Source organism: Limulus polyphemus, unplaced genomic scaffold (assembly GCF_000517525.1).
Source record: "Limulus polyphemus unplaced genomic scaffold, Limulus_polyphemus-2.1.2 Scaffold70, whole genome shotgun sequence".
Lineage (NCBI taxonomy): Eukaryota > Metazoa > Arthropoda > Merostomata > Xiphosura > Limulidae > Limulus > Limulus polyphemus.
Window position 1 is genome coordinate 1196988 of NW_013665680.1, and position 26618 is coordinate 1223605.

General features: G+C 32.7%; 1 pseudogene; it reads left to right on the plus strand.

The window, feature by feature from the left end:
- The window catches only part of LOC106465784, a 154667-nt pseudogene that overhangs the window by 59291 nt on the left and 68758 nt on the right, over positions 1 to 26618 (plus strand).

Sequence of the window (26618 nt, forward strand, 5' to 3'; positions counted from 1 at the left end):
AGGAAGGCAGCTAGTGATCACCATCCACCGCCAACTCTTGGGCTACTACGAATAGTGGGATTGACCGTCACATTATAACGCCCACAAGGCTGAAAGGGCGAGAACGGTTTGGTGGGACGGGGATTCGAGCCTGCGACCCTCAGATTGCGAGTGAAGCACCTTAACCACCAGTCCATGCCGGGCCGTGACTTGTGGGAGACAGAAGAAAGATATATTTCAACGCCTCTAATTTAGAATCCGAAATGGACGAACTAAGAGGAATATGAAAAGTCTGCAGTTAACGTGATTTTTATCATAAGCCTTATGTATATTGGTTATTAATACTTTCGGAATTTAAAACATGAATGATACACTTTTCTATAACAATCTAACTTCTGGTAACGTAGGATAAAAAGTGAGCACTCAGTAAACAACTCATGAAAGAGCCCTTTAAATTCATTCACCGCATAGAGACATGGTACTTCTGTGGGTATTACATTGAAAAGGAATAGTAAACGCCGTATAACAAGATAATGGTTTTAAGTAAAACGTCATTTAGGAAAGGAGGAGTAAAACGAAGGAATTCACATCTGGATATTTAATTGTTGTATGTTTAACTAATTCAAAATATTAGTGCTATTAAAAAAGTCTAGCATGATTCACATATAAAAACAACGACTGTGATTGACCATCTTCTACATTTAGTCCTAAGGAATGTCAGTGGTTTCTGTATGGCGTCATTACATCTTTTATGAGCATATATTGCCTCAGTACAAAGTGTGCCATATCTATGACTCTCTTACAATTATGTTTCTTCGAGTTTCCATATCAAAGGTTTTACAGCTTTGTAGAGCAGACATATAACAATCTGCTCAGAACTAAAATAATTTGCGTAAAGTTTCATTGGTTTCAAATGAATGAATCCTCTAAATCGTACAATTACACATTTCGTTTTTGTATTGACATCAGCGGATTGGATTTTGTGTAAATACTTCCAATCTCACTAAAACATTCTCGCTTTTAGCATACGAAACAGAGGCGTCAAAACTGTATGTCAAACACTCAAAATTGAAAGGATTTTTTGACGCATTTATCAGTGAGTTTAAATTATCTTTTTTATTTTATAAATCTTTGAAATTGAGAAAGAACATTCAAACAAGATCTGTTGAATGGTCTATTCTTGAACCATAAGATAAATCTATGAAAGGAATACATGAACAATCGCCGTCAATCGTAGTTCTTTATGTTTTCAACTACTTTCAGGTATTTAGTCAAGGAATTTTTTTAACTATATGGTGTGATCGTGTCAACAAATTACAGGACTATTAAAGCAACAAAGTTGTTGTTTTTTTGCATTATAAATTTTAAAATAATAATTCGAAAAACTTGGATTAACTTAAATCAGTTAATCAGGGAGAGAATCATTTAACACCAGTACTCTTATCCCTTGCCTCTGTTTAAACTTTTCCGAGCTCCTAATGTAAACTATTACAAAAATGTGCTGATAAAAACGCAGGGCAAGACTCAAACATTAATTAATTGATAGCGTACTCTATGTTTTATCTTCACACAGATAATGTGGATAATCTTCTCGTTTAGCAAGAATAGAAGCTGGTGTAGCATGTTATTATTTATTTTTACTTGTTAATCTTGCTTTGGTTAGCAAGAATAGAAGATGATGTAGCATTCTTATTATACCTTAGTTATAATAAATCCCTTTCACTCGAAGAGACATATGAAAGAATCACTCGTTTTCATTTGCCCGATTAATAAAATTGGAGATCGAAAATCTACAAAAAACACGAATAGAGAGAAGTAAGTCGTAGAAGGTCAGCCACTGCTGAAACCGTACCACAAGAAACCAAAGCTGATTCATCCAATGGTAGAATTAATTTTACTTTGCAAGCTATACGTCTACCAAAGACGTAATAAAGAATAACATGCTACACCAGCTTCTATTCTTGCTAAACAAGAGAAGATTAAGACTTAAAAATAAAGAATAACATGCTACACCAGCTTCTATTCTTGCTAACCAAGAGAAGATTAAGACGTAAAAATAAATAATAGCATGCTACACCAGCTTCTATTCTTGCTAACCAAGAGAAGATTAAGACGTAAAAATAAATAATACCTTTATTTCGTTTTTCCAATGAAAAGCATGTTGAACACTGCAATATAAGAGACCCTGTATAATTCTAAGTCATATTTATTGTTTCAAGAAGTACCCTTTCGAGAAAATCTGTTATTTGCTTCATTAATAGACAACATATTTAGAGTTATTGGTGATAAAACTCAGAACCTGCGTATAAATCAATAGAGGTACGCGAATGGTATTACATTCTATAAAGAAAGAATTCAACAAAAAACGTTCAATCCACTACTTATAAATTGTCTGAGAAATTACTGTTATATGTGCCTACCAGCATCTTATCATTTGTTTTCTTACATCTTCTGACAAGGTAAATGACTGAGATCGAGTAATGAAACAGTTATGATCCGCAACGTTAGACAGATAATGAATAACTTACCCAAAACCGGCCATCGCCAAATTCTCTGCTTAAGATCGTAATTCTAATTTATTGTTCTGCATAAAATTTTATCCCTTCATTTCTTTTAGATCCTTTAGAATGTCCTTGTTTTATAAATACTAGCATAAATACCCGAGGTTCAACGGCCCCCTTATGATTCAGAGAGGGCTAAGTGTAACGATAAAAATCCTTAATTATCATCAATACTTCCAAAGGTACCCCAAGGGGGTAACTTAATACTTTTTATCAATATTTAAGGATATTCTCATTCCATCTTCAGGAAATTAACGTGACCGTAAACCAGAACACAATAGAATCTTTAAAATATCTCAGAAAGCTATCAATTATTAAAAATATATAATATATTTAATTGTTTTGACTTTTTCTTGGAAAAGGTTTAAGGCACATCATAATCAAGGAATAACTGATAAGTTAAGGTACAAATAACTGGTAATTTTGTGTACAACACAATAATATCTGAATTAGAAACAGAAAAAGAGCAGTTACAAAATGGAATTATTTCTTTTTTTTATGGCAAATCTACAAAGAATAACTGCCGCCATTTCTAATTTTGAAGGCAATTGACCGACAGCACCCAAAGCCAACTATTGGGCTACTCTTTACCAACGAATAGTGAGATTGTTCGTGATGTTATAACTCTCCCATCTAAAATCTGTAATTCGATACGTGGGGTGACCACAGCACAGATCGTCTTTTGTGCAGTATTGTTCTTAATAACAAGAAAAAAAAAAGCAAACTTTGAATTCATTACGCAGATTTTGTACGTAGTTAAATTTCATAAGGTCTAAAGACTAAACGGTGGTAAAGATGCTCGTCTCGCTATCGAAACCCCTCGCCGAACATGCTCGACATTTAAATTGGCTGTAAACCCTGAAGCTTACCCATGACCAATCGTCTAACGTTGATAAAGAGGACAAACGTTTTATCTAGGGTGGGCTGCATTTTTTGATAAAATAGTTTTCATTAATGAGCAGTATGTTCATACAACAACAACACTGAGTGCCAGGAAATATTTGAGACAGCTTAAAATTCTTAGCTAGGCTATACAGATTTTGAATTAATGCTTTGGCCTACTAAACATGTTTGTTTGTTTGTTTTGAATTTCGCGCAAAGCTACACGAGGGCTATCTGCGCTAGCCGTCCCTAATTTAGCAGTGTAAGACTAGAGGGAAAGCAGCTAGTCATCAACACCCACCGCCAACTCTTGGGCTACTCTTTTACTAACGAATAGTGGGATTAACCGTCACATTATAACGCCCCCACGGCTGAAAGGGCGAGCATGTTTGGTGGAACGGGGATTCGAACCCGCGACCCGCAGATTGAAATACCTATGAATACATATGAAATACCTACTCATTTTAAGTATTTTTAGTTCGAATTATAATAAGTAAGCTCTTTCGAAAGTATATGTTTTGATATACATATAGTAAAGGTTTATGATTTACCAATAAACCCCAAAATTAGTTTCCCAAAGTGTCTATAGGGACTACAATGTCTTGCTACTCTTGATTTTATACAATGTAACACATTACGGATAATTTTTTAAGATATAAATCCATGTACTTTAAATTTTAAAAATAATTCAGGAAAAGTAGAAATCTCCAAATATAAAAAGGCTTTAAAAAAAACAGACCCATGTCAAATAATAAAAAAGTATTGCGTAAGAGTAAGTTTTTTTACAGACTTGGGTAATATAAATCAAAGTAAATATTACCTTTTTAGTTTCTCGTTACCTTAAGCAGCTGGATAATTTAATCCATATTTCAAGCATCAATCAAACTTTGATTAACCAATTTGTTTCTATATTTTATACTTTTTTACTGAAACCATTTCATACGTTTATTAATGAATTGAATCAAACAATATTTCTCTTTTCTTTGCTAGTTCAATTAATATATTTATTTACTGCGTCTTCATATAACTGAACCAAACTAAATTTCTACAATGTTTTTTCTCGTAGCTGTCATCTAATTGGATTGCCTTCATCTGTGTAAATATAGTGGGGGTATTTGTCCATATCTTGATGGAGCATGCGCAGAGAAGAGCTTTCTTGGACACACGGAACTGCATCAATGCAAGGCTTGAGATGGAAGACGAAAATGAAAAATTGGTATGTGTACGGAACTTACCCAATAATTGAAAAATATTTCTAATTCCCAAAAGAGCAAAATTTGTAAATAATTTAACACTATACTCCAAAAACTAAATAAACATACATTTAATACAATCTAAAAAATTAACACCTGAATTCGCTTTCAAAATTTAACATGTCGTTAAGTATGTGCACTTTAACATGTTCAGTTCTGAGACCTTGCGATTGTTTTGGAACATTTTATGTCTTAGAAAAGCAAGAAAAATCTCGGATTCGTGTGAACCCTTTGCGGTTTCACGTTTTGTGTTTAGTTTACTTTTAGGGACCTTTCCTTCTAGCTTCGTGATAATGTTACCTGTTGATGGCAGATGGAGGTTTCTGACAAAAGTATAGCTGTTCAAATGTTGAATATCAAACAAAGAAACACATAGCAGCTCATTTTAGTGTATCCATGTTCATAATGAAATGGTTATGTAAATGGTAACACACAACTGAACTGTACACTAAAACGTTTCGGCAAATCTCAGATCAACTATATAGTGACTGATAACTGCAAACATGACAGTTAGAAATCGCCAGTTGCTTGATTCTGGACTTAATATGGACTTTCGAACAGGAACCGTAACGATTACAGGTGGGTAACGAACACATATATCGTGAGTTACGATATACAAGTTCTGTTTCTTTTCCCTAACTGACCGTACAGCTAGTCTTGGGTTTTGTTATGTTCAGCAGAATTGGAAACAACACCGTTTGCTATTCAACATGGGGGATTCAGGGTTTCTTCTCTTTATCAATGATCGCTGAGTTCATAACTGGAAGACCAGAAGTAAAAGTTTCCGTTATGGTTATGGGGAAGAATTAGACGAATGGTTGCATAATATCTTATGGAGCTTTAGTAGCGGATCTACTTTCTTGGCGTTGCATTGACGTAGTGTCGGACCCCGTTGTGTGGCATTTCGAGGGTGCACTCTTACCACACTATTCATAACGTAGAATAATATCCCATGACCTACTGTCAGAACTGTTATAGACTACATTTGACAGAAAACTATAAATATCAAGGAATGTTCATTAAGAGGCCTTAGTCTAAGGCTCTTGAACCTTCTTCTAAGTTATATGATCCACTAGATGGCATCAGAAACATATTTATTGAATTAACTTAAAATACAACATAATCTTTTATAATGACATCTGTCAATTGGTCAGACGATTTTCCCATAGACGCAGAGAGTTTTATCAAAAATAGTAGTTATCGAATACCTCTTATTTGAGAGATTTCTAGATGAACTCACTCCACTTTGAATTTGGGGTTTTCACAAGATATATCTGAATAAATCTAATAGTACTGTCTGTTGTCTGTCCATGTAATACTTCGCAGGATGTGAATGGATCTTCACCAAAATTGGTATAGAGATGCATTAGGTCCATGCTGGGGTACATACAAATTTTCAGTATTGCATTTTGCGTTTTGCGGTTTTTATGGGTGATTTTGCGTTTTTTTTACCACTACTTCGCCCCCTGTTGATAAATCTTCACCAAATTTGGCATGAAGGTTTATTTGGCACATGCAAAGATACATGCACATTTTCGGTTTCCCATTTTGTATTTTGCAGTTTTTTATGGACGTTTTTGCGTTTTTTTTATAATTATATATAAGGGAAGCAACTTTTCATGTCCTAAGAATTTGCATAACTTCCGTCCAAGGGACGGGTACTACACCTAATTTAACAGTATGTTCTCAATAAAACTAATTCATTTATTCCTGTATTTAGGGAAACTCTTTTGTTTGGTATAGAAGAGAAACAATATCTTTGTTTAGAAAAAGGTTATCTTAATTTTCAGTGTATAAGTTACTCTAAATTTTGTGCAATAAAAACTAAATTTTGTGACCTTTGGGAAAAAAAAGTTATGCATAAGGTTTAATTTCAGGAACGTCTTCTACTAAGTGTTCTTCCCCAGCACGTAGCCATGGAGATGAAAGAAGATATCGTTAGTCCTCGCGAAGGCCAGTTCCACAAAATCTATATTCAAAGACACGAAAATGTCAGGTTCGTATGTTATCAAGTTAAATTAAACAATGTGATATAATAATACAGGAATACCTGTTACCTGTATAACACCATCGGGGTGCTAGATTTTCGGTTTAAACAATGCGGTTTCAAGGGAAGAGAACGTGATGTTATTGATCACCATATCAAACTTTGGTCTGAATTTCGTACAAAGTTACTCGAGGGCTATCTGCGCTAGTTAACGTCACCCATCACAAACTCTTGGGCTACTCTTTTACCAACTAATAGTGGAATTAACCGTCACATTATAACGCCCACATGGCTGAAAGGACAAGCATGTTCGGTGACGGGTTTTCAAACCCACTACCTACACATTGCGATTCGAGTGCCATAACCACCAGTTCATGCCAGACTGCTCATATCAAACTGCAGGGACGTCATGATTCTATAACATATATTTACGATAGTAAAAGTGGCATGTTCGACACCAAGTTGCTTGGAAAATAACGTTAGGTTACAATAAGATATAAGGGAGAAAAGTTATTTATTTTACAATTACAAATCTCATTCGAGTGCTGTAATATCTGTCTCGGTTATAAAATATCAAATACGAAAACTACGCATTTGTAATGATTACTCATTTTCAAGAGGTCAGAATATCAGGTTTGAAGCCAAAGCAACAGAGTATTAGACAAAAACAAATATTAGCCAGTGCATTCAGAATAATTCAAAATGAGAATTAGCAAGTGTATTCAGCATAATTCAAAATATGAATTAGCAAGTGTATTCAGCATAATTCAAAATAAAAATTAGCGAGTGTATTCAGCATAATTCAAAATAAGAATTAGCAAGAGTATTCAGCATAATTCAAAATAAAATAAAATCGGGTTCATAACATATGTAGATAACTCAGCATGGCTTAATAGAAGATAATGCCAAGTGTATAAAGTGTGACAAAAGTAAGAAACTATTACGTTTTAGCAGTGTGGAATAACTCTATGTGTACGAGTGGGGTCAAAGTGCGCACGCCATGACCTTTCATACATTACCATTCAAAATAGTATTATGTATTTCACGTCAGAATTATCAACTATTCATTTTACCCCACACTTTACCCTGGAATAATGAAAAGCTGTAGACACGGATTTCGGAATTTCTAGAGGTTATGCAAATACAATATGCAGTTGTACGATAGACAAAAGTATTTTTAGCCGCGGTACAGTGGCTCATAGAATGGCTCTATGAGTTGTTTTTTTTTCAAGTACAGACATTTAGCTCATAGCTCCATCTCGTGACCGATTTGAGATCTAATTACAGCCGCGGCTATAAGGATTCCCTCTTGTTAATTGTCAAATGAACATCATATTGCACCCTGACGTGTCAGAGCCTGAGTAAAACTGATGGTTTTACTTCAAGAACATATTTTGAGCACAACTACGTTTGTAACACATATGATTTCTTGTGTACAAGAGACTGTACATTTTACTAAAAGTTTGCCACATTTCGTGCAAATAAAGGAGTGAATTCAACATTCAACATTCCTGCTCCAATACGGGGTCGGTCCAATGAACCGCTCCCTTGCACATTCTGTTAAGACATGATAATGTCAGAATAAAACACATGGAAGAGTTACAAGGGTCCCGCGGTGGGACAGCAGTAAGTTTACGGACTTACAACGCTAAAATCCTGGATTTGATTTCCAATTATGGACATAGCAGATAGCCCAATGTAACTTTGCTTTTAAACGAACAAACGAAACAATTACAAGGTCAGTATTAACTTTGTTCTTAAGGCTCGAAGTATCTAATTAATATGCAATTAAGCTGATGGAGAAAACTATTAGAATCAGCTTATTTTGAATGGCTTTATCTTATAAATTTCTTAGATACATCTGTTTTATTTTTCAAATTGTTGATTGGTAATGAATTTGAGCAATTTCCATTATTTAAATGTTTGTAAGCGTTTCAATTATATTAATTAAAGCAACTTTAGAAGCTTTTTCTTTTAAGAATAAATCATCCAACACAACAGTCAAAAAATGAAAACAATGTAGCAAAGAAGAAAGAAATTATGTCTTTTGGGAACACAAGTTAGGATATGTTGAAGTTTTTTATTATTTTCCCTAAATTATCATCCATTTTTATATAATAATATTACTATAACACACAATAGAATAGGTACATACAGCTGAGTTAATGCTAGATTAACTGTAACATCCAAATAAGATTCAAAACAACATTATCATACACAACATAAACAAGGGCGCGGATTGACTCTGTGTTAGAGCTCTGGATTTCAAATCTGATGAACCAATGTTGAATCCGTGCGATACCACTTTAAGTTGTGGATGCGTTAGCGTGGGTGATATGGTGCAGCTGTCTGGTTACCTTTCCTTTCGTCAGTAGTTAAAAACTGTAGACGTTGACAAATAGTCTTAGTAGCTTTGCAATAAACACAAAGTACAAGTATAAGCACAGATATAAACACAAAGGAATCTTCTGCTCTTCAAAACACAAAGCTTCTAGTAGTCTGGACAATATGGAAAGTACTCTTGAAGTTGTTCGTGCAAATTAAATATACAATTTACTATCTTTTGAAGAGAAGTTTGTACCGTTGCGTACTATGATATATGCAAGTCTGTGCGATTTTTGAAAGTTTGTTAATGTCGTTATCGTTAACTATTATTTTTTTTCCTTCTTAGAAAATCTAATTAATTTCCAAAAATCGATGTGCTACAATCGAGGTTCGCTAATAATAAAGATTTATCACCGCTCTATCAAGGGAGAAAATATTTCCAGAATCCTTTATAGATATTTCTTGCTTTTGTGTAGTACTTGGGTGATATTTGTTTCGAGAATGTAGATCTGTAGACCACCAGGTGATTAGGGCGTTCAAACCCCCATCACACCAAACATGCTCGCCCTTTCCTTAGGTTTCTTTTACATAATGGTAATTCGGAATTAGCCTGATACATAGAAATTTGGAAGTTTTAAGGCATTAATTGCCGGTTATTGTTTTTACTATCTTATTAACAAACACAGGAGTAAGTATGTAACACAGTTTAAGGTTATATTATGGAGAAAAATGTGTTTTATCACAGTTTCTTTCGTAGCAGAACTTATGTTATTTGGAAATATGTTTTCAAATTTTATTTAATATAAACGTATTATTATACAAAAGACGAAATCTGATCAAAGTGTACTTATTAAAAGACTAAAATTCAAGGTACACGTGTATGTAAATTTAAATTGTGTACTTAAAAACATTCATTATTTAAGTGTTTTAATCAAATTATACAAAGCAAATTAAATAATATACACAATCTTAATTACATGTTTAATCAGCCAAACAATACAGCTTCAAAACTACAACGTACTGGTTTTACCCATGTCGGATATCTACAGATATGTTTGTTTGTTACGGATTTCGCGCAAAGCTACAAGAGGGCTATCCGCGCTAGCCGTCCATAATTTAGCAGTGTAAGACTAGAGGGAAGGAAGTTAGTCATCACCACCCACCGCCAACTCTTGGGCTACTCTTTTACCAACGAATAGTGGAATTGACCGTCACATTATAACGCCCCCACGGTTCTCTCTGTAATTTCGGATGCTTTTACAGAAAATCAAAAGTTCATTTCTCAGGTGATAAGATAAAATGCGAAGAAAACAGCGTATTTGTAAATCACTGTTATTAAAACAAAAAGAAAACACACTTCAAGACGATTACCGCTAAGGCCAACAAGTAGTAAAGTGAAATGACTGTAAAGAGGTATGTCAGTATTCGTTGTTATTTTTAAACTGATAACACGAGTTACTATTTTATACGGTGTTGATCTTTCAAAATAACTTTATAGTATTTAGTCATTCAGTTATTGTATACGCACAACATAATAACAGAATCTAAATAGAAAGTAATTTATTCAATAATTTTGGCATATTACTGGGTGTCATATGTTCTAAGACAAAAACGTATGTGCATTTCTTATGGGTCTAAGCCAATCAACAAATTAATTGATTATTATACTATGACCTATGTAAATATGCCTAAATGTAATTATTGTTCGTTTGTTAAATTTCGTGCAAAGCTACTAGAGGGCTATCTGCTCTATCTGTCCCTAATTTAAAAGTGATACACCGGAGGGAAGGCAGTCAGTCAACATTGGTTACTCTTTACCAACGAATAGTGAGATTAACCGTTACATTATAACGCCCTTACGATTGAAAGATCGAGCATGCTCGATGACGGGATTGGAACCATAAGCCCATGTCATACTCATGTTACTATTAACGGAAAATATTTTTCTTTTGGTAGAACCAGGATTAAGGTCATGTTTAAAAAAGTATAAAAATATCTGGGTGCTTGTGAGACTTGTGGTGTTAATCAAGTATGGCGCACTTTATAATAATATTCATTAGAGCAATGGTGTGAAATACGTATGACTGTACTGCAAATCTTTGGAAGAACTGTGGGTTCAATTACGTATGAAATGTATTACGCACAACATAATAACGGAATCTAAATAGAATCAAATGTTGTATATATCAGTATATACAACATGAAAAAAACATGTTTCACAAAACAACAGCTCCAGCATGAAGGTTCTCTCTACTATATAATAATGTTTGTTACAATTATGACGTCAACCACGTAAAGTTCAACTTATATATATATATATATTGCGAACCGTGGTGTCTGTCCGAGCATTCGTCTGTCTCCCGTTTACGGCGGCCGCTCAGAGGTTTGGCTCTGAGGGAGTGCAAGGTATTCATATGCTAATTGTAACAAATATTTTTATGTAGTGAATAATATATGGTTAAAGTCATATCTTTGCCAAAAGTATTACAAAGGGAACCATATCTGCTTAAAACAACGATTATAAAAAAACATTATCTTATAGTGGAATATATCCAGCTGACAAAATAATTCTAACAGTTATATTATTTAACAAGCAAAAGTACCCGTCCCCAGTGAGGAGAAAAGTTTAAGTTAAACTACCAATTCAAATTATTTCATGGACTCTAAAGAGATTAAATGTGGTATAGTACTGACAAACATTATCATTATGTGAAAGACACTCGATTGTCGGTATAGTACTGACAAACATTATCATTATGTGAAAGACTCTCGATGGTTGGGATAGTACTGACAAACATTATCATTATGTGAAAGACACTCGATTCACGGGATAGTACTGACAAACATTATCATTGACAATTGAGTGTCTTTCACATTATGATAATGTTGGTTAGTGTTATCACTTCAATCAAGTATTCACATTATAATAATGTTTGTCAGTACCGTCATGTCAATCAAGTGTCGTTCACATCATGATAATGTTTTTCAGTACTATCACGTCAGTCAAGAGTCGTTCACATTATGGTAGCACTTGTCAACCCTATCATGTCAATAAAATGTCGTTCACATGATTGTAGCGCTTGTCAACACTATCATGTCTATCAAATATACATAAATTTTGATATCATGAATTTTCATTAGAGTTTGCAATGACGAATTTGAATTAAATGTAATAAATAACCATAAACAGCAACTTTTCAGCGAAATTACTTATTCATTAAAACAGTCTGATTGAATACGTTACCGGCCCATATATGTATTATTTTACATTTTAAGATTTTTAATATCTATACTAGGGTTGGACTTTGTTATATTTAATATGTGATTACATTTCACAGACTTCATTCTTTTAACTAATTAGTCTTCATGCTATATGAGATCTATAACAAACTCAACTCACCTTGCATATTCAATCTGAAATTCAAATTTTAATTGACATATGTTGCTTTTAAGACAGCTAAACTGAATAATGCTAATGGCGTTTTTTTTTAACAATACAATGCAAAGTAAGTATGCTAGCTTAATTTCTTGTTCGTAATGTTTCAACGTTTACTTTGCTTATCGCCTAGATATTTTATAAACTTTTAATGTATAAAATACACGACATTCATCAAATTAATATTAACTTTCATTAAATTCAACTAATTGCTTAGAGCAACACTAAAATTCAATCTATAGATTACTATAGATAATTACATATAATTTCCTTACGTTCTTATTTGTAAATATTAGAATTGTTTCATTAGTTGGATACCCTCTCTAATAACAATATTGCTTTCAAATCTATGACAGGCAATATTCATCCAGCTGTGTTAGAAAAGTATCTAATTAGCTACTTTTTAACTCTTCGATAACAATTTTCAAGTGATCAAAGAATAACTGTTATAAGGAGTCTAATTTATACCTAAAGATCTATAAACTTTAATAGTGCTGAAGTATTTTAACGTGAGAAAAGTGCTGAAGTACATTAACTTGAGAATAATGCTGAAGTACTTTAACGTGAGAATAGTGCTGAAGTACTTTAACGTGAGAATAGTGCTGAAGTACTTTAACGTGAGAAAATTGCTGAAGTACTTTAACGTGAGAATAGTGCTGAAGTACTTTAACGTGAGAATAGTGCTGAAGTATTTTAACGTGAGAATAATGCTGAAGTACTTTAACGTGAGAATAGTACTGAAGTACTTTAACGTGAGAATAGTGATGAAGTACTTTAACGTGACAATAGTCTCAAAGTACTTTAACGTCATCCTCAGGAGTGTAACGTCGAAACATGTAGAGTCCTCAACTTTTTGAAGGCCATAGATAGGCCTAAATAAAATGTTTTTAATTGTTTACCAGTTTAACGTTGAATATTATTTATGATTTTAACTTTGTAACAAGTGCCAAAATACTATAACTATTTAAATCTATTTGCTGTGGATCATTCGGTCATATATCATATATATCATTTGAGTTTATGATCTTCTTTTTCGATAAAAAAAACTTCGCCCTATGCATAGCAATGTAGTAAACTTACTAGCAATTCAAACTTTTTACATATATCATTACATCTGTTTTTTGTGCTCTATTGATCAGTGTTTAATTTATGAAAGAATGCAGAAGAAGATTTTCATCTAGAGCATTAAAATTAAGAAAGCATAATATAAATGGTTTTATAAAATTTATCTAATGAACTATGCTTGATATAGGATTATATGCACTAATTATGTTAGAGTTTGATATCTTTGTGATTGTGTTCTGCCGTAAATATATAAAAAGAGCAGATTTCGATGATAAGCAGCATTTAATGGTCCCACGAATAATACGTTGAAGGTGTTACACCAATATAAGTAGTTTGTTTCAGTAGCACATTCGGCTCTTGGTAAAGGGTAACCAAGTCTCGTCGTATACTGTAAGTTCCCACTCCCAGTGGCTCAACCATAAGTCTGAAGACTTATAACGCTAAAAATCAGGTTTCGATACCCGCTGTGTGCACAGTACAGATAGTTTCTTGTGTAGATCTGTGTTCAACAGTAAACAAATAAATATACTGTAAATACTATTTAATTATCTCCTTTGAATTTGCTTATTAATATTCGAGTATCAAAATGTGATGGTTCTATACAAGAATTAGTTACATTACAATGAGTTAAAAAATCAGCTTCAAAACTAAATAAAAGTAGGTCATCCATGGGTCGAACTGATAACCGTGACGGTTAATCTTGCTCTTCAGTTAACAGTAGTCGTGGAGATAGCATAACTTGCCATTCATATTGAAAATACCAGATACTGAATTAAAGTAATTCTTAAAACACTCTTTATATGTACAGAAAGTTTTGCTTATTGTAAGTAGATAAGAAACTACGATCAACCATAAGTTAGTTTTTTTTCTCACATTATATTCTGACGTGTTTTACAAAGCTATAAGCTGTTACGGTAAGTTCTGCTTATCATGGGAAAAAAAAGTATAATGGCAACTATTTATTATTTTTGGCCAAAATGACGTACATAAAATTAAAAAATAATAAGAAACAGAATATTAACAGCAAATTTTGCATATCAATATGCCGAATGTGAAATACCTTTCGAAAACTGTTTTATTCATTATCAGATGATAATGTGAAATGCAGTGATACTAATAAAAATAATTAAAAAAAATTTTTTTTCATGATGTTACCTACGTTTTGTAGACGATATTTTACTGTATAAAAGAAGTTAAGAAAACTTAATATTGATGATTTGTTTTTATTTAAACATTACTAATGATAAATAAAAGTATACTATGTTCATATAATTAGGTCCATTGTTTCTCTATATTTTTCCCAGTGGGACAGCGGTAAGTCTTCGGATTTTCAACGCTAAAATCTGGGGTTCAATTCCCCTCCTTGGAAACAACAGTTAATCCGATGTGGCATACACATACACACTTTCCTTATAAAGAACTGCGTACCCTTCCCTTCTTACCACCATATATTATCACAAACAATTAAAAAAACGAAGTCTAGAAACCTAATTTGATTTTCACTATTTACTCTTACCAAAAAATATCGAAGACGGTTTTATTATTTATGAAACATTTATTAATGCATGTAAATCAAATGAGAGTATAAATTTAGTGAGTGTATTTGGAACAATCTATACAGGTTTTCATCAATTTCGAAATGATTGCGGTGGGTCTTGGTATCTTTGGAAAGCCTCGTATCCAGTAATCATTAGAGATGAGCCTAGAGGAACGTGGTACCTAAGCATAGTAGGGATAGTAAAAGCCTCAATCGCAGTTCCTTATTTTTGGGCGCAAAATGTTTTTTCCGTATGTTACACGTGCCGTGCAAAATATTTTTTTCAGTACGTTACACGTGTCACCTTGCACACTGTTCCAAATATATCTACTGACATTATAACCACCCTGTATTTCATTACTCCTACAACCAGGGAAAAGGACGAATATAAAAAAAAATAACTTCTTTAAATAAAATAGAAAATAATGAGGTTTTATTTTGTTTGTTCGTAAAGGCATTAATTGTGACACCGATACATTATAAAGAAATTTTCAAGTAAACATAGGTTCCGTAAACTGCCAAGTTTGGAAATTAAGCTTGCATCATTGCATATGGTTGAATGTGTATAAAGGTTGTTGTTGTTGTTGGTTGTTAAATTTCACGAAAAACTTTGCGAGGGCTATCTGAACTAGCCGTCCTTAAATTTGAAGCGACTAGAGGGAAGACAGCTATTCAACATCACCCACCACCAATGTATGGGCTACTCTTATCGGATATAAGGCATAAGCGGATTTTTCTTGTTAATATTGGGGCGCGAACCACGTACCCTCGGATCAACAGTCTGGCACACTAGCCACTGGGCGGTGCTACACGTCTGTAAAAATATACAAATGTTTGATCGAAACATCATTCTGATACCAAACTTACGAAATTAATTTTATCTTATTAATGTTTCTATAATTTGGAAGTATTATCTTTTAAATGTCTCTATCCTCAAAGAAAATGATCGGCTAATATAAAAAGTTATAGATAAAATCTCTTTGAAAGTAATATATATATTATATACAATTCAGAGTTTTTTTGTTTGTTTTTTTGCTATAGTATATTGGAATTTATAAGATTGCATTTTCTGTTTGCCCTCATTCGTAATCGTAAAATTCTGCTCTTGTAACATTAGAGAAGTGTCAAGTTGAACAAAATAGCTCTTTTAGCTTTAAGTATTATAATAATGAAATGTTCGGTTGTTTAAGGTAGATATTTGCTCACGCTAATAGGAATGTTTCGAACAATAAGCAGACTGTACATGTAGTATTAAACTTAAAGGTAGCACGCTACATCGTTTAACTTTTTCTTCTTTCAAAGAACATTAAAAGATCTTTGCCATCACACGTCTAAAAATCCTCTTGTAAAGAAATGCGTTAATGATATTTCAGATATTTCGCATTGTTGAACCTTTTTGTAATGCACGTAGCGTAGGATGTTATTTTTGCACAATCCTTCCTTTACCAGTCTCGCTACAGTTTCTCAGCCACGCTTCTTCAGTGACATACCCAAACGCCAAGTCCCACGCATAGCTTTGTTTAGTAGTTCCTTTACTCAATGCCAAAATAGAACACGTGAGCATGCATTTTATGCATAAATTTGACAGAGGTAACACAAACAGACAAAAATGTTAATATCATTGAGACTACGTCCGTTGGGACGAGTGGCAGAGCATAATAGCTTTACAGATGTTGTTATCTAAAGCATCGGGACATATGGGAATACTTTCTGTTCAAAGCTACCATAGGAGCTTATGTACAGAATACTTGAGGAAGCCATCTAAAGGCATTGTCATCTGTTTGAATAACAAGGTGGAAGAGAACTAAAAAAAAAAAAAATTTCCAAGACGAGTGCATTCGTATATAAAAGTTACATAAGATGGCGACAAAATAACTATATCCTATATCATCAACTTCTATTGTTGATACATTAAACTTATGACATCCATCTCAATTAATGATATTGCACACTTGTCTTTACTTGTTTTCATGTTGCTGACATCGTACCTTGTTTTGTACAATGAAGTTTTTCCTTGCATTCAACTAACATACTGAAATTAATTACTTCAATCTAAGTTGTATCAAAAATGACTGCTTTCATTTTCTGTCTCTTTTTCTACTCACGCACGAAGAAACTCAATCCAATCTTTATCATGTTTCTTACTATATCTGTTCCTTTATTTCTGTTTATATTATGTTGAGCTTTTCTTTAAGTAGCATTATATTATGATGATACCTAAAATAAAACCATCATTTATTAGCTAAAGTTTGAGAATATTTACTGAATAAAAACAAGCGCATAAGATGGATGATCTTATGCCACATATAAATCCTGAACTAATACCTTACCATCCGTGTCTATAAAGTATCAATGACTATTATATTACTTCTTGTGAGGAGAGGAAATCCACTGCATACTTTAAATAAAAGTCCAGAAATACAATTTTTTTGAGTGGGTTGTTTATTTTTATTTTTTGTTTAACTTAATTACAACATTTCGGCCACTCGTGCGGCCATCACCAGGTAATTGTCGTCTATTGTATATTCTGTTTCACACAATAGACAAGAGTTACCTGATGACGGCGGCACGAGTGGTCGAAACGTTGCAATTAAGTTAAACTAAAAATAAACAATCCATTCAAAAGCTGTATCTCTGGTCTTTTATTTAACTATTTTATCAATTTTATGTCACCATTTATAGTCAAAACAGTTAATTTACTTAGTTTTTCAAATGTTGTATCTCTGGACTTTTATTTAACTATTATATCAATTCTAAGTCACCATTTATAGTCAAAACATTTAATTCACTTAGTTTTTCAAAAGCTGTCTATCTGGACTTTTATTTAACTATTATATCAATTCTATGTCACCATTTATAGTCAAAACAGTTAATTCACTTAGTTTTTCAAAAGCTGTATCTCTGGACTTTTATTTAACTATTATATCAATTCTATGTCACCATTTATAGTCAAAACAGTTAATTCACTTAGTTTTTCAAAAGCTGTTGATGATAATTTAGCAAAACGGTTCGTTTTATCTTATCTGTCCTCTGTTCCATTTCTTAGTCACATAATAATAACAAAATAGCAAGGTTTATCTAGTTTCTTTTTATCTTTTTCTCATTTTATTTTACTTTGCAGTTTATCTGCTCTATAAATATCTCACAAATTTAATTTACTCTTCGAACAGCCAGTTTATAGATTTTTCAATTGTTCATTCCATCTAGAATTCACTGACTTAATATGATTTTATTTTATGCATTTTCACTTGTTCATTTCATTCCCTTTCGAATTCGCTAACTTAATATGACTTTATTCGCTACGTCTGAGATTGGTTTGTTTCGCGTGTAACCGTTTTATCTTTCATCTTTGTCTTATAGTTATATTTTGTCTTCTACTTATTTCATTTGTCTTAAAAGTAACCATTTTGTTTCTTCGGTAGATGATACGTTATTTCAACAACCTACTTATCCAAACAGTAATCTGTATTTGTGTCTATTAATAACGGTTTATTTAAAAGATATAGGGGCATGGCCTAATGGTTAACCTTCTCGGACTGTGAATACGAGTGTTCATGGTTCGAAGTTCATCGCCGAAAAAATGCGCTCCGCACTTAGAGACTGTGGGTGTTTTATTAGATTGACAGGCAAATTCCACTATTTGGTTAAACAATAGTAACCCAAGAGATTACTCTAATCTATAAATTCAAAATTATGGATGACTCCGCGCAGATAGCCTTTTGAGTAGCTCTGCAAGACAAATCTGAAAGTGAAACAAACAGACAATTTTCAAATTACATTTATAAATGCAATATTAATACTTCAGTGATGCGTACCAGTGTTTTTTTGGTTTTATATATATAAGTTAATGCCATCATTATCTCTTATAAGCACACGAGTGCCACAGAACTTTGCCATTGTTCTTATTCTTGACCTCTCCAATTTCATCTCTAATTAAAACTTAATATTGTTTTTCCATCAAACCTTCTGCTGTTTATGGGGTCATTTCCGTTGAATCATAGCTTCCAGTACATTTTTTCTTGCATTTTTGTCTTCTTATCTGAGATATATTTCAAAAACATGCTTGGATGGGTCTTGAGGCACAAATAGTTTTCAGTGTCGAATTAGTTAAAAGTAATCTTTACTTGCTAATTTAATAGCTAAAAAAAAGAAATGACAGCTTATAAAAATGTCATCTTTGGCCTTCCTGCACGGTTAAAGGAATGGCTGATGACAATTAATCAATAATTTAAAGGGAAGAAGAGCATAATTAATGTTTTATTTGATGGAATAATTATACTTAGCTGTTGTTTGGAGTCTTCTCATGTAATGAAATACTCAAAACAGGCAATATATAAAATAGATAAGCACAGAACAACTTAGGTACACACCTTGGCTACAGCTTTTGAGAAGTAAAAAATTAATCATTTTTATCCCCCATATGATAAGAAGTCATAAACATGTAGTTTTACAATACTTCAACAAAGACAAAAATATCTGCAATTTTACACAATTATCTATTTACTTCTATAATATTACATAAAAAATAGGTAATTAAGGCTTGAGTACGCTATAATAAAACGATTTTAAATAAATAGATCAGCTAGTCACGTGACAACAACAGCCGATATAAAGTTGTGGTGGAACGGAATGTATCAGAACTATATTTTTCCATTATATGGCTTTTTGTGGGTAATATAATATTACTGAAAATATTCTTACATTCAGATCATAAATATATATTTCGATAAGAAATTTAGAATTTCCAAGACGGGAACATCCGTTATATTTAATGGCATTGAAAAATAAAGGACGACAGATTATTTTTGGGATTACAGGACCATCCAAGAGGAGACCTGCAACAAGCTGTATCCCGGCCGTGGTAAGCAAACTGCAAGGTCTTGTAAAAGATGTAAAGCCATGTACACAGAGAAAAGTAGCGAAATCTCTGTCCACGTAGCTCGCTCCTCCTCCCCCCAGTGGCACAGCGGTATGTCTGTGGACTTACAACGCTAAAATCAGGGTTTCGATACCCGTGGCGGGCAGAGCACAGATAGTCCATTGTGTAGCTTTGTGTTTAATTACAAACAAACAAACCACGTAGCCCAGGCAACAGTACACAAAATAACCCAAAAGGAATTCTGTCTGGAAAAGCGACTCAAACCATGTGTACACAAGTTGTTTCCATGTTTATCATTTCAACCGTAGTATATTTCAAACAGATGAAGAATGAAAACATACCGGTCAAATAACCTGTATCGATTAGAATATTTGAGATGGGTGTTGGGAAACCGTTGTCCTAGTACACTAGATAGATTTTTAAAAGGAGGGAAAGTGGTTGTATTTGAACATGACAGTCTTACGACGAAGTCTTTTGCAATAAAAACTACGCTGCTGGATTATTGTTAACATGCACGGTTGTCAGATAAAGCATGACTGGATGTGATGAATTGGATTGTAATGACGTAGTGAGGCTCCAGAATCGATTTAATATAAACCTACTCAATCTCTGTATTTACGTTGTTTGGAGCTGAGAGTAACTAGTACAGTCTTACTATATATAAATGTATATATTAAACAACAAATAAACAATCACCAAAGTTTGTACTTCAAGCTTTATCAGTTGTAATTCTTCCACTGTCCTATTCTTAAGAGGCTCTGGAATACATTTGTATTCTATATACCTATAGACATAGAAACTCATTAAAAAAACAATTTTCAATTGCATATAATTTACAAGTCTTATTTTCGATATAACAACGAGAGTGCGTATTTGTATTTAAGTTTGAATTCTTTGCTTTTTCTTCTTATTCCTTTGGCTCATTTTCTCAATGTACCGAACCAAATGTTTTTCTGTATAAATATTCTTCTATATTTTCGGATGGTTCAACTTAATGATATTTATCATTCCTTTCTTATTTTTTTCTTTTCTCCTTATTAGGTTATGCTACTAATGTTATGTTATGTTATGTTACTTAAGAGTAAAATAATTGAGTTTAAGACGAAACATATATTTTATATGATTTCGATTACGTAAACCACGTATGTGTACTTTCTGAAGTTATATGTATATATCAATATATATATAATGCTATGCAATACATTAATCGTTCATTGGCGATTAAAATCAGCACTATAAAACAATAATGAACTTAATATCAACCAGAAACAACATATTCAAATTGAAACTCAAAACCACGCCTCCATGGTAGCGGAGGCGTGGTTTTGAGTTTCAATTTTATTATATTATAGATATACACATACCAACTAAATCATTTTATCCTTGCTCTAGAAGAGTTACTAATCTCAAATATACAACACAGGATACACTATCCAGTAATCTCTTACAAGTGATTGTAGATTTGCGTAGTTTCCAATTACGCTTCTTCTTTAGATTTGCAACGTTAACAGCATAGAAACTTAGTTAATTAAGTGAAACTTAATCTTGATAAACGCGACACGTATTTATTCAAGGGTGTGTTTTATTTTTTGTAACGCAAGGTTGCAAAATGAGCTATCTTAACTGTGCTCATTGTAGTGATTGGACCTCGAATTTTAGCTTTATAAGTTCCCAATCTTACCGTTCACCCAACGTGACTCATATATTTGGTTATTTATTCTATAAAGATAAGATGAAGCCTGTGAAACCTATAGCTGTGGTATTAACTTTGGAGTGGATAAACCTAAAACACTCGTCTAATACTTATTTGTTTCTTTCGGATATTTGCGCACAAGGGTTATTATTACTAGTCGTCTCATTTTTTGAGCTGATAAACTAGAGGACAGGCAGCTATTCAACCACACCCACCGCCAACTCTTGGGCTACTCTAATCGAATAATATGATTAACTGTCACTCTTAAAAGGCATTCGCGGCTCAAAAGTAGGGAGCGCGATTTTGCGGTAACGAGACGCACACCATAGACCGTGGTATTCACTAAGCCCCATCTAATATTATACGACTTGCTTTAGTAATTACAATATATAATGTGATATTTTATATAAGGTCATCGTTTTCGTACCAGTTGAAAGTTTCGTGATAATTTTTTTTTTCGATATTTAAATTTATTTTCGTATATTTCGTATAATTTAGATTAAATTTATATATATATATATATATATTTGTAAAATTATGATACAATGCTTATTGTTTACATTTTTCTCAGAATACAAAGTTGAAGGTTATCAACCTTATCATAATTTCTTTTGGATTTTTTGGCACAATTATAATAATTAATATTTATATTTATTCCAACGTCTTTATATTTTTACTTTTGCAGATTAGTTATTATTATTTACTGTTGATGTTTACAACGAACCTTTCTCTTTGTTTTATTCCCAATAGTATTTTGTTTGCAGACATCGTGGGATTTACAGTACTGGCTTCTCAGTGCACAGCTCAGGAATTAGTTCGTTTACTGAATGAGCTTTTTGGGAGATTTGACCAGTTGGCCAGCGTAAGTTCAATATGAGTGTAATTTTCATGTTTCTTTTATAAAACAATTTCAATGTAAATGTACATTATATTTAGATTTATAGATATAAAGATATTTTTTGTTTATATACCTGTCAGCGTACGAATAGTTGGGAAAGCTGAAGTCCTACGAAAAATGGTGGAAGTCAATAATAACAATAAATGTAACTAACATTAAATTTGAGAAACATAATTAAACCTAGAGTAATCTTTTGAAGCTGGTATATTTAGTATAGTAATAAATAAAAAAATAATTAATTTTGGGTGGTATAAACAGCATGATAGAAAATAATAGTATTTTTTTGAGTAGAAAAACATGTTTAGAAGATTATTTATTTCAAAAATTCAAGTGAATGTAAGTACAGCATACGGTCATCATGTTAAGTAACCAAGGTATTATTTCTCTCAAAATCACGCAGAAAGTGTGAGCGTGACTAGTAAGTACTAACACTAACGCTATGGCATATCATTTATAAATAATAGGATTTTCCTTTTATGTGCCCCTCCCCAGTGGCACAGCGGTATGGCTGCGGACTTACAACGCTAGAAACCGGGTTTCGATACTCGTGGTGGGCAGAGCACAAATAGCCCTTTGTGTAGCTTTGTGCTTAACTACAAAAAAAAAAACCTTCTGTGTTGGATTGCGTCATCTTTTGACGCGATAAGTACCTGAATTCGGCATAGCATAGACTCGACGAGATGACAGAAAATGTCTTGTTTGATTGTAGCCTTTTCCACGAGGAGTATGCTAATTGAACGTGTGAGTTCATAAGAAAAGATGTTCAATCGAATTGCGACGAGGTGTTCTAGATAGCCATAAAGATGTTTGAAGTCGCTACTGTGATTATAATTATAATTATCGAACCACTCGCAGACAATACGAGCATTGTGGAATGTTGTATTATCGTTTTGGAAATACCATTTTTCGTCAGGGTGGAAATACAGCATTATGGGTAGACATACTCGACGAGAAACTCTGGATGCTAGTTTCCTTTCTAAGGCAGTCCAAATGCACAATTCATCCCACAAGAACATTTCCCACACTATTATACCACTTCCAATAGCTTGTGCTTTATGACGTATGATTGTAAATTGTCGTTTTCAGACCAACTGTGACATTCTTTAGTGTATTTTACACCTTATGTGTCTATTCAAACGTGCTTTCCTATAAATATAAATGACAGCTGATGATCACAGTGTTTCCTAGTGGTATTTTTATTCCCTTTCGATTGAACTGTTAATATATATACTGATGACGTATGTCTCTAGAAATATAAATGACAGTTGATGATCACAGTTTTTCCTGGTGGTATTTTTATTCCCTTTCGATTGCACTGTTAATATATAATGATGACGTATGTCTCTGAGCAAGCAATCAAAATAACTGTCCATGATAATAAAGTTTCTTGTAAACGATCACAGACTTTTGAAAATCGAAAAGATCCTTGATTTAATCAGGATGTAGACTAACAATGAAATTATTACATCTCTGCATTCACAAAGCTCAATAAATCACTTGGTACTTTAAATTATCCTCCAAATAATTGTAGTTTTCTAAAATCTACATATATATATATATATATATATAAACATGTATCGGAGTACCAATAAAGAGACCCAATTTGTATATAATGTTTATGTGTTATCGTTGCAAAATTTAAAGTTGTGTTTATGGAAATTCTTCAGTTTTAACTATAAAACTATTTGTTATTGGATTTGGATATTATTTTGGTGTTTTAGAGCAACAGAGCGTCATGAGCACATTTTTCAATTTTATATAGATACTGTTGTATTCTGTAAACACGTGTTGTAATATATGTGGAATATATTTTATAACTCCTATCTTAACACGATTGGAAATAATATTTAGGTAAATTGTAGTATGGTTAATATATAACCGCTTTTGGTTTTAAATCACTTTTCTGTTCGGATAATGCTCTGATTTGATAGACTGAAATTTACGGGTGGTTCATCTTTAATGGCAAAATAGCAACAATCAGTTATCTTTGAAAAAATTGTTATGATTACATCTGCGCTGTATTCAATCATGTGTGTTTTTATAAACTCTGAAAGTAATAAGTAACTTTTGAACGCCTCAAAAACAAGCTTATATTCTTGAGGTAAAATTAAAATGACATTATATAGAACAAGCCAAGCATGAGATTCGCCAAACACATATAAAAATTACTTATTCTCATCCTTATGTTTTAAACAGTTCCGTGTATGACAAAGAATTAAGATGTAGATCAGAATGGAAGTCGTAAACGTCCGAATCAGCTAGGCTTCTCACAGATTAAGTTTATTTAAACACATTTGTTGTTGGCCTGACATGGCCAGTTGGTTATGGCGCTCGACTCGCAATGTGCAGTTGGCAATGGGTTGTCTTTCACTGCTAACTTAGGGACGGCTAGCGCAAATAGCCCTCGTGTAGCTTTATGCAAAATGTAAAAACGAATATTTGTTTTACGATTTGTGTATTTAACACAAAATTTAAAAAACAAAAACAAAATTTAAGAGGGTTTCGGTTAATTTTGTTGCTTGTCATTTTGTCGCCGAAGGAAAAAAAACATTCGCCTTTAAAGTCCGAAATGTTTTCAAATGACCTTAATATATTGTGACATATATGTATACGACTGCGGATGGCACCCATTGCATTTAAAGTAATTGCATAACGATTTAGCAGTATTACAGAAACTGAACAATATAGAAAATATTTAAAGGTCGCGGACGTTATTTCAACATTACGTATCTGCACATAGAAAACTATTCTATTTTTAACACCGACTTTCTTGAGCTGCGCAAGTAGAATTACTGAACAATTTAAATCAAAATGATGTTTTTTTTTCTTTCATTTTAAGGAAAAATTGTATGCTATTTGTGAACACCTTAATGTTCTTTTCTGGGAAAAAAGAACGTGCTCTGAGCTCGTTTGCTTGCTTAACAACCTAAGCGTAGAGTCAGTACTACTCCTATCTGCATATCAGTTTGAATAGTTTCTTTAAAAGTTCACATATGCACAAAAAAAATGTTCGATGGATAAATTAATATCATATAAAAGCTACACAGAGATACATTTAACACGTAAAAGCTGTGATGTTTCTAAGACAACGCTTACTTTTTTCAGTTCGAAATGCTAAAAAGCACATCGAATATAACTATAATTGTCTTTTATGATTACAATCAATAAAAGTTGCTGGGTAATTATAAATAAACTATATATGTAAAATCATTATATCTTAAAAATCCACTTCTTTCAAGGGATCAACTTTCACCAGGAGCACACTGAGAATCATGATTTATTCAGGAAAGTGTACACATTGTATATGATGTTTCAAAACCAAACTACGCACATTACATCTTATCTCGCAACCAAGCTTACTTTTACTTCCACGAAAACTAAAAGGTTTAATTTGTATATGCCTGCAGCAATGTCTTAAGGCGAAAAATAGATCTCAAAACTACCATAGCCATTTCTCCCTTGTCATTCTGTTATACATAAAAACACTAATGTTATACATAAAGACACTAATGTTATTAAATGTTTGAGTAATGAGAATTAATGATACTTGAGACATTATCATTTATAAAGATGATTGAATAAGCGCTTTAAAAAAGTACCTTAATAAACGTGTATCCTCTTGTAATGGAATAAGGTTAAACAACTTTTATATTCATAATAAAAAATTATTTTTTCTTACAGGTGGAGATAAAAAATTTTACATTAACTGCTTTTTTTATGTTGTATCTTTTTTATGTTTATTAGTGAATTAAGTTTTTATGAGTTTCATCATATATATATATAACTGTGTAAATTAAGATCTGTACAGTTTTATCCTAAGGTTTTCCAAACGCCTAATGCTGAAGTTTAACATGGAATTGTGATATTAAAATAACAAAATAAAACCTGAAAGTTCAATGATTCTTTTGATAGACTTAAATATTGTGAGGTGAAGGAAAAGTCAAATGGTCATTCACCAAAGTTTTATTAGTGAAGCAAACAGGGTTTTTACTTTAGCAAAAACAAATATAACGGCCAGAACACAAGTTGAAGATTTAAAACCGAAATTGTGTTGAAACTAATGAAACATATAACTAGTAAATAATTATTAGATAAGAGAGAATATTCTTTACTTTTACTTACC